General features: G+C 49.7%; 1 long non-coding RNA gene across 1 annotated transcript; it reads left to right on the top strand.

Moving 5' to 3' along the window:
• The first annotated feature begins 2,896 nt into the window (after positions 1–2,896).
• LOC121842396 lies at positions 2,897–7,249 on the top strand. Its single transcript, XR_006081091.1, has 3 exons — positions 2,897–2,984; positions 5,782–5,835; positions 7,181–7,249. It is a non-coding gene; the product is annotated as an uncharacterized LOC121842396 (long non-coding RNA).
• Positions 7,250–11,173: the final 3,924 nt, after the last annotated feature.

Raw genomic sequence — 11,173 nt, 5'->3', positions numbered from 1 at the left:
ACCAGACCCTCCCCTACCTCCCAGCTGCATCGCTCTGAGAAACAGGTACAGACCAGACCCCTCCCTACCTCCCAGCTGCATCTCTCTGAGAAACAGGTACAGACCAGACCCTCCCCCTACCTCCCAGCTGCATCGCTCTGAGAAACAGGTACAGACCCTCCCCTACCTCCCAGCTGCATCTCTCTGAGAAACAGGTACAGACCCTCCCCTCTACTCCTCCCAGCTGCATCTGCTCTGAGAAACAGGTACAGACCCTCCCTACCTCCCAGCTGCATCTCTCTGAGAAACAGGTACAGACCCTCCCCCTACCTCCCAGCTGCATCTCTCTGAGAAACAGGTACAGACCAGACCCTCCCCCTACCTCCCAGCTGCATCTTCTGAGAAACAGGTACAGACCAGACCCTCCCCTACCTCCCAGCTGCATCTCTCTGAGAAACAGGTACAGACCAGATCCTCCCCCTACCTCCCAGCTGCATCTCTCTGAGAAACAGGTATCAGACCCTCCCCTACCTCCCAGCTGCATCTCTCTGAGAAACAGGTACAGACCAGACCCTCCCCCTACCTCCCAGCTGCATCTCTCTGAGAAACAGGTACAGACCAGACCCTCCCCCTACCTCCCAGCTCCCAGAAACAGCAGACCCAGACCCTCTGCTGCATCTCTGAGAAACAGGTACAGAGACCCTCCCTGCCTACCTCCCCAGCTGCATCGCTCTGAGAAACAGGTAATATTTCCTCCCAGCTGCATCTCTGAGAAACAGGTACAGACCCTCCCCCCTACCTCCTAGCTGCATCTCTCTGAGAAACAGGTACAGACCCTCCCCTCCCAGCTGCATCTCTCTGAGGAAACAGGTACAGACCCTCCCCCTCCTGAGCTGCGTCTCTCTGAGGAAACAGGTGCAGACCAGACCCTCCCCCTACCTCCCAGCACCATCTCTCTGAGAAACAGGTACAGACCAGACCCTCCCCCCAGCTGCATCGCTGAGAAACAGGTACAGACCAGACCTCCCCCCCAGCTGCATCTTGAGAAACAGGTACAGACCTCCCCTACCTCCCAGCTGCATCTCTCTGAGAAACAGGTACAGACCCTCCACCTACCTCCCAGCTGAAACAGGTACAGACATCTCCCAGCTGATCTCCTGAGAAACAGGTCCCTCCCCTACCTCCCAGCTGCATCTCTCTGAGAAACAGGTGTACAGACCCTCCCCCTACCTCCCAGCTGCATCTCTCTGAGAAACAGGTACAGACCCTCCCCCTACCTCCCAGCTGCATCGGTCTGAGAAACAGGTACAGACCAGACCCTCCCCTTCCTCCCAGCTGCATCTCTCTGAGAAACAGGTACAGACCAGACCCTCCCCTACCTCCCAGCTGCATCTCTCTGAGAAACAGGTACAGACCAGACCCTCCCCCTACCTCCCAGCTGCATCGCTGAGAAACAGGTACAGACCAGACCCTCCCCCTACCTCCCAGCTGCATCTCTCTGAGAAACAGGTACAGACCCTCCCCCTACCTCCCAGCTGCATCTTCTGAGAAACAGGTACAGACCAGACCCTCCCCTACCTCCCAGCTGCATCTCTGAGAAACAGGTACAGACCCTCCCCCTCCTCCCAGCTGCATCTCTGAGAAACAGGTACAGACCCTCCCCTTACCTCCCAGCTGCATCGCTCTGAGAAACAGGTATAGACCAGACCCTCCCTTCCTCCCAGCTGCATCTCTCTGAGAAACAGGTACAGACCCTCCCCTACCTCCCAGCTGCATCTCTGAGAAACAGGTACAGACCTCCCCTTTCCCTACCTCCCAGCTGCACAGAAACAGGTATAGACCCTCCCCTACCCCCAGCTGCATCTCTCTGAGAAACAGGTACAGACCCTCCCCTTCCTCCCAGCTGCATCTCTCTGAGAAACAGGTACAGACCCTCCCCCTACCTCCCAGCTGCATCTCTCTGAGAAACAGGTACAGACCCCCTCCCCTACCTCCCAGCTGCATCTCTCTGAGAAACAGGTACAGACCAGGCCCCCCTACCTCCCAGCTGCATCTCTGAGAAACAGGTACAGACCCTCCCCCTTCCTCCCAGCTGCATCTCTCTGAGAAACAGGTATAGACCCTCTCCCCCTCACCTCCCAGCTGCATCTCTCTGAGAGGCAGGTATAGACCCTCCCCTACCTCCCAGCTGCATCTCTCTGAGAAACAGGGACAGACCCTCCCCTACCTCCCAGCTGCATCTCTCTGAGAAACAGGTACAGACCAGACCCTCCCCCTACCTCCCAGCTGCATCTCAGTGTTAAAGGGACAGACCCTCCCCCTCCCCTTTGTTCCAGGCTGTGTTCTCCTGGTCAGATGTCCTGCTGGTCTCAGTGTTAAAGGGACAGACCGTTAATATGTGTGTTTGTTCCAGGCTGTGTGTTCTCCCCTGGTCAGATGTCCTGCTGGTCTCAGTGTTAAAGGGACAGACCGTTAAGGCTGTGTGTTCTCCTGTGTTCCAGGCAGACTGTTTGTTCCAGGCTGTGTGTTCTCCCCTGGTCAGATGTCCTGCTGGTCTCAGTGTTAAAGGGACAGACCGTTAATGTGTTTGTTCCAGGCTGTGTGTTCTCCCTGGTCAGATGTCCTGCTGGTCTCAGTGTTAAAGGGAAAGACCGTTAATATGTGTGTGTTGTTCCAGGCTGTGTGTTCTCCCCCTGGTCAGATGTCCTGCTGGTCTCAGTGTTAAAGGGACAGACCGTTAATGTGTAGATGTTTGTTCCAGGCTGTGTGTTCTCCCTGGTCAGATGTCCTGCTGGTCTCAGGTGTTAAAGGGACAGACCGTTAATGTGTAACTGGTTGTTCCAGGCTGTGTGTTCTCCCCTGGTCAGATGTCCTGCTGGTCTCAGTGTTAAAGGGACAGAAGGTCATTTACGGGGATTTCCGACCAGGAAAGGGAAGAAGGAGCCGCTGACTGAATCTGCCGCTGTTGTCCTGCTGAGAGCTGAAACATTACAGAGACTCAACAGGTATTTACCATCACAATCAATATCTGCAACTGGTCCACCAGGTCATTTATAGGTTTTCCTACTTACAAAGCATGTAGAGGTCTGTTCATCAGTCAACTGGTCCACCAGGTCATTTATAGGTTTTCCTACTTACAAAGCATGTAGAGGTCTGTTCATCAGTCAACTGGTCCACCAGGTCATTTATAGGTTTTCCTACTTACAAAGCATGTAGAGGTCTGTTCATCAGTCAACTGGTCCACCAGGTCATTTATAGGTTTTCCTACTTACAAAGCATGTAGAGGTCTGTTCATCAGTCAACTGGTCCACCAGGTCATTTATAGGTTTTCCTACTTACAAAGCATGTAGAGGTCTGTTCATCAGTCAACTGGTCCACCAGGTCATTTATAGGTTTTCCTACTTACAAAGCATGTAGAGGTCTGTTCATCAGTCAACTGGTCCACCAGGTCATTTATAGGTTTTCCTACTTACAAAGCATGTAGAGGTCTGTTCATCAGTCAACTGGTCCACCAGGTCATTTATAGGTTTTCCTACTTACAAAGCATGTAGAGGTCTGTTCATCAGTCAACTGGTCCACCAGGTCATTTATAGGTTTTCCTACTTACAAAGCATGTAGAGGTCTGTTCATCAGTCAACTGGTCCACCAGGTCATTTATAGGTTTTCCTACTTACAAAGCATGTAGAGGTCTGTTCATCAGTCAACTGGTCCACCAGGTCATTTATAGGTTTTCCTACTTACAAAGCATGTAGAGGTCTGTTCATCAGTCAACTGGTCCACCAGGTCATTTATAGGTTTTCCTACTTACAAAGCATGTAGAGGTCTGTTCATCAGTCAACTGGTCCACCAGGTCATTTATAGGTTTTCCTACTTACAAAGCATGTAGAGGTCTGTTCATCAGTCAACTGGTCCACCAGGTCATTTATAGGTTTTCCTACTTACAAAGCATGTAGAGGTCTGTTCATCAGTCAACTGGTCCACCAGGTCATTTATAGGTTTTCCTACTTACAAAGCATGTAGAGGTCTGTTCCCACCACATCAGTCAACTGGTCCACCAGGTCATTTATAGGTTTTCCTACTTACAAAGCATGTAGAGGTCTGTTCATCAGTCAACTGGTCCACCAGGTCATTTATAGGTTTTCCTACTTACAAAGCATGTAGAGGTCTGTTCATCAGTCAACTGGTCCACCAGGTCATTTATAGGTTTTCCTACTTACAAAGCATGTAGAGGTCTGTTCATCAGTCAACTGGTCCACCAGGTCATTTATAGGTTTTCCTACTTACAAAGCATGTAGAGGTCACACCATCACACACACACCACCATCACACACACACCATCACACACACACCATCACACACACCACACCATCACACACACACACACATCACACCATCACACACACACACCATCACACACACACTCACACACACACACACACATCACACACACCATCACACACACACACACACACACCATCACACACACACACCATCACACACACACACACCATCACACACCACACCACCATCACACACACCATCACACACCATCACCATCACACACACACCATCACACACACACACACCATCACACACACACCATCACACACACTCACACATCACACACACACCACACACACACACACCATCACACACACACACACACACCATCACACACCATCACACACACACACACATCACACACACACACACACCATCACACACACACACACACACACACACACACAACATCACACCATCACACACCATCACACACTCACACACACCCATCACACACACACATCACACACACTCACACACCATCACACACCATCACACACACACACACCATCACACACACACACACCATCACACACCATCACACACACCACACCATCACACACACACACATCACACACACACACCATCACACACATCACACACACCATCACACACACACACACACCATCACACACCATCACACATCACACACACACACACCATCACACACACACACACCACCATCACACACATCACACACACCATCACACACACACCATCACACACACACCATCACACACACACACACACACCATCACACACCACCATCACACACCATCACACACACACACACCATCACATACCATCACACACACACACACCATCACACACCAACACACACCATCACACACACCATCACACACACCATCACACACCATCACACACACACACACACACACCATCACACACATCACACACACACACCAACACACACATCACACACCATCACACACACATCACACACCAACACACACCATCACACACCATCACACACACACACCATCACACACCAACACACACCATCACACACACACACAACACACACATCACACACCAACACACACCATCACACACACACATCACACACACACACACCATCACAACACACCATCACACACCATCACACACACCATCACACACCATCACACACCAACACACACCATCACACACCAACACACACCATCACACACCAACACACCATCACACACACACACACCATCACACACACACACACACACATCACACACACACACACACACACACCATCACACACACCAACACACCATCACACACACACACACACACACACATCACACACATCACACACCATCACACACACACACACACACACACACACACACACACACACACACACACTATCACACACACACACACCATCACCACCATCACACACACTGTACATGATATTTCCTTATTTTGTTTATTTCTGTTTGTCTGTAGGTACAGGGAGTTGACCCGTTACCTGAAGGTGGTTCATAGTGGGAACACAGAACTGTGAGTCACTGCTCTACCTGTTACTCTGTTACTCTGTATCTACCTGTTACTCTGTATCTACCTGTTACTCTGTATCTACCTGTTACTCTATATCTACCTGTTTGTGTGTTAGTAGAGAGTAACAGGTAGATACAGAGTAACAGAGTAACAGTTAGATAGAGAGTAACAGGTAGATGAGAGTAACAGAGATGCAGGTAACAGAGTAACAGGTAGATACAGAGTAACAGAGTAACAGGTAACGGGTAGATGCAGGTAACAGGTAACAGGTAGATACTCTGGGTAACAGGTAACAGGTAGATACAGGTAACAGGTAATAGATCAGTAATAGATACGGGTCAGATGGTAACAGGTAGATACAGTGTAACAGGTAACAGGTAGATGCAGAGTAACAGGTAGATATAGGGTAACAGAGTAACAGGTAGATAGAGGTAACAGGTAGATACAGGTAGATAAGGTAGATGAGAGTAACAGATAGAGAGTAGTAACAGGTAGATACAGATAACAGGTAGATGCAGGTAACAGGTAGATAGAGTTACTCTGTATCTACCTGTTACTCTGTTATCTGTTACTCTGTATCTACCTGTTACTCTGTTATTCTGTTACTCTGTATCTACCTGTTACTCTGTATCTACCTGTTACTCTATCTACCTGTTACTCTGTATCTACCTGTTACTACTCTGTATCTACCTGTTACTCTGTTACTCTGTTACCCTACTGTTACTCTGTATCCTGTTACTCTGTATCTACCTGTTACTCTGTTACCCTATATCTACCTGTTACTCTGTATCTACCTGTTACTCTGTATCTACCTGTTACTCTGTATCTACCTGTTACTCTGTATCTACCTGTTACTCTGTATCTACCTGTTACTCTGTATCTACCTGCTACTCTGTATCTACCTGTTACTCTGTATCTACCTGTTACTCTGTTACTCTGTATCTACCTGTTACTCTGTATCTACCTGTTACTCTGTTATTCTGTTACTCTGTATCTACCTGTTACTCTGTTACCCTATATCTATCTGTTACTCTGTATCTACCTGTTACTCTGTTACTCTGTATCTACCTGTTACCCTATATCTACCTGTTACTCTGTATCTACCTGTTACTCTGTACCTACCTGTTACTCTGTATCTACCTGTTACCCTATATCTACCTGTTACTCTGTATCTACCTGTTACTCTGTATCTACCTGTTACTCTGTATCTACCTGTTACTCTGTATCTACCTGTTACTCTGTATCTACCTGTTTGTGTGTTAGTATATATTTACTTGTGTAATGCTTGTCTGTGTGTGTGTTTAAAGTTTGTCCGTGTGCCTAACGTGTGTGTGTGTGTCTACTCTAGTCTCCAGGCGGTGCGGGATCTGATCCCTCTCTTCCTGATGAAGGCCGGGGACTTTAGCTCCGCCTCTCCTCCTTCTTCTATCCGCCCCTGGGGTCTGCTGCCCCGTCTGCCGCCTAACGCCACGCCTCTTCACCCTCTACCTACGCATCATCACCACGGCAACCGCGCCCAGCGCCACCGCTGCCATTGCAACGCAGCCCCTCTCCCCGACACTCCCTGGGAGGAGGTCAAAGGTTAGATATATATACACACATCTAGCTATCTCCTGTCTGATATACACACACACACATCTAGCTATCTCCTGTCTGATATACACACACTTGTCCTGTCTTCCTCCATCTCTCCTCTCTCTTGTCCTGTCCTCCTCCCTCTTTCTGTTCCTGTCCTCCTCCCTCTCTCCTCTCTCTCTGTCCTGTCCTCCTCTCTCTTGTCTTGTCCTCCTCCCTCTCTTTCTCTCCTGTCTCTTGTCTTGTCCCTCCTCCCTCTCTCTTCTCTCTGTTCCTGTCCTCCTCCATCTCTCCTCCCCTCTCTGGTCTTGTCCTCCTCCCTCTATCCTCTCTCTGTTCCTGTCCTCCTCCATCTCTCCTCTCTCTGTTCCTGTCCTCCTCCCTCCCTCCTCTCTCTTGTCTTGTCCTCCTCCCTCTCTCCTCTCTCTTGTCCTGTCCTGTCCTCCTCCTCCATCTCTCCTCTCTCTCTCCTCTCTCTCTTCTTCTTCTAGGTGCTGTGGTTCCCAGGCAGGTCGAGGTGGTGAAGTTTGGCCTGAGGGTTCTGAAGAGCAACATGGCTGTCTACAAGGACGTGAGTCTCACAACCTTGAGTCTAGAACTCTGAACTTCAGAGCGCTGAAACTCAGACCTCTGTAACTCAGAGCGCTGAAACTCAGACCGCTGAAACTCAGAAATGGGCAGTCATTCAACCTGTGTGGACATAATGTGTGTATCTGTGTTTCAGTCTCAGAGTTGGGCATACTTTCTCCACGTGCTCAAATCTCCTGCTGGTCCTCCTGACACTGCCTTTCTGACGGTACACACACCACACACACACACACACACACACACACACGCTTGTCTTTCTCTGGGCTGTTGTTGTTGTTGTTGTTGTTTCAGCATTGTGTGTTTTGTAGGAGGCGAGAAACGTTACCATGGAGATCCTGCTGAACCAGGGATCTCTGGGACACCTCATCCAGATCCCACGGACCTTCCTGATGGTGTGCACACCACACACACACACACACACACACACACACACACACACACACACACACACACTCACATTGCTCAGACACACACTCACACACACACACACACACACATTATACACACACACACACACACGCACACATTATACACACACACACACACATTATACACACACTGTGGATTTAGATGTTTAGATGGGGGGATGTTTAGACACTGTGGATTTAGATGTTTAGATGGGGGAGAGACACTGTGGATTTAGATGTTTAGATGGGGGAGAGACACTGTGATTTAGATGTTTAGATGGGGGAGAGACACTGTTTAGATGTTTAGATGGGGGAGAGACACTGTGGATTTCAGATGATGTTTAGATGGGGGGAGAGACACTGTGGATTTAGATGTTTAGATGGGGGAGAGACACTGTGGATTTAGATGTTTTTAGATGGGGGTGGGAGACACTGTGGATTTAGATGTTTAGATGGGGGAGACACTGTGGATTTAGATGGGGGAGGAGACACTGGATTTAGATGTTTAGATGGGGGGAGACACTGGATTTAGATGTTTAGATGGGGGAGAGACACTGTGGATTTAGATGTTTAGATGGGGGAGAGACACTGTGGATTTAGATGTTTAGATGGGGGGAGACACTGTGGATTTAGATGTTTAGATGGGGGGGGGAGACACTGTGGATTTAGATGTTTAGATGGGGGAGGAGACACTGGATTTAGATGTTTAGATGGGAGGAGACACTGGATTTAGATGTTTAGATGGGGGGAGACACTGTGGATTTAGATGTTTAGATTGGGGAGAACCACTTTAGGTTTAGACACTGTGGATTTAGATGTTTAGATGGGGGAGACAACTGTGAATACTGTTCACCACAATCCCGGTTAGATGTTTAGATGGGGAGACACTGTGGATTTAGATGTTTAGATGGGGGAGGAGACACTGTCACCCTAGATGTTTGATGGGATAGATGGGGGAGACAAGTGGAAAGATGTTTAGATGGGGTTCTAGACACTGTGGATTTAGATGTTTAGATGGGGGAACACTGTGGATTTAGATGTTTAGATGGTGAGACATTATAAAAGGGGGTCATGGTGAATTTAGATGTTCAGATGTGGTGTGATGGTTAATGGAGATGGAGGTGGGTTCTATTGGATTTAGATGTGATTGAGAACCACTTCTATTATAATAGACTTACCTAGACAACTCTACTATACCACAATCCGGTGACAAAACACACTACATTAAAACCTGTCACCCTGGTGACCAAAATAATAAAGGAAAACACAAAATACTAAGACCAGGCGTTCTATTATAAAGGCTGTCATGGTGACAAGCGTTCTATTATAAAGGCTGTCATGGTAACAAGCGTTCTATTATAAAGGCTGTCATGGTGACAAGCGTTCTATTATAAAGGCTGTCATGGTGACAAGCGTTCTATTATAAAGGCTGTCATGGTGACAAGCATTCTATTATAAAGGCTGTCATGGTGACAAGCATTCTAGGTGTATCAGACCAGGCCCTGTTGCTGTTGGTAACTTGTGTGTGTTTATCTAGGTGTATCAGACCAGGCCCTGTTGCTGTTGGTAACTCAGGGTCTGGATATCCTCCACGAACCTTTGACCCCGCTTTCTGTACACCTTTTTCCCCCGCTCTCTCCTCTGTTAGTTTCACCTGTCCTCCTTCTTTAACACACTGTCCTCCGCTCTCTCCTCTGTCCCTCCTCTCTCCTCTGTCCTCAGGGATCTCTCCTCTGTCCTCAGTGCTCTCTCCTCTGTCCTTTGCATCCCTCCTATCCTCCTCTCTCTCCTTAATTGTCCTGTTGGTAACTCTGTCCTCCTCTCTCTCCTCTGTCCAGGCCCTGCTCTGTTGGTCCTCCACTCTCTCCTCTGTCCTCCTCTCTCTCCCTCTGTCCCCCTCTCCCTGTCCTCCCTCTTCAAGTCCCCCGCTCTCCTCTGTCCTCCTCTCTCTCCTCTGTCCCCGCTCTCTCCTCTGTCCCCCGCTCTCTCCTCTGTCCTCCGCTCTCTCCTCTGTCCTCCCTCTCTCCTCTGTCCTCCCGCTCTCTCCTCTGTCCCCCGCTCTCTCCTCTGTCCCCCTCTCTCTCCTCTGTCCCCCGCTCTCTCCTCTGTCCCCTTTCTCCTCTCTCCCTCTGTCCTCCTCTCTCTCCTCTGTCCTCTCCTCCTCTCTCCTCTTTCCCCCGCTCTCTCCTCTGTCCTCCTCTCTCCCTCCCCCTCTGTCCCCCGCTCTCTCCTCTGTCCTCCTCTCTCTCCTCTGTCCCCTCTCTCTCCTCTGTCCTCCTCTCTCCTCTTTCCCCCGCTCTCTCCTCTGTCCTCCTCTCTCCTCTGTCCCCGCTCTCCTCCTCTTTCCCCCGCTCTCCCTCTGTCCTCCTCTCTCTCCTCTGTCCCCCGCTCTCTCCTCTGTCCCCCGCTCTCTCCTCTTTCCCCCGCTCTCTCCTCTGTCCTCCTCTCTCTCCTCTGTCCTCCTCTCTCTCCTCTGTCCCCGCTCTCTCCTCTTTCCCCCGCTCTCTCTCTGTCCTCCTCTCTCTCCTCTGTCCCCGCTCTCTCCTCTCCCCGCTCTCTCCTCTCCTCTTCTCCCCCTCTGTCTCTCCTCTCTCTCTCCTTCTGTCCCCCGCTCTCTCCTCTGTCCCCCCTCTCTCCTCTTTCCCCCTCTCTCTCCTCTGTCCTCCTCTCTCTCCTCTGTCCTCCACTCTCTCCTCTGTCCTCCGCTCTCCCTCTGTCCTCCGCTCTCTCCTCTGTCCTCCTCTCTCTCCTCTGTCCTCCGCTCTCTCCTC

This window comes from Oncorhynchus tshawytscha, unplaced genomic scaffold, assembly GCF_018296145.1.
Source record: "Oncorhynchus tshawytscha isolate Ot180627B unplaced genomic scaffold, Otsh_v2.0 Un_contig_285_pilon_pilon, whole genome shotgun sequence".
Taxonomy (NCBI): Eukaryota; Metazoa; Chordata; class Actinopteri; order Salmoniformes; family Salmonidae; genus Oncorhynchus; species Oncorhynchus tshawytscha.
Note: the sequence above shows the minus strand (reverse complement) of the source record. Positions and strands in the feature narration are given on the sequence as shown.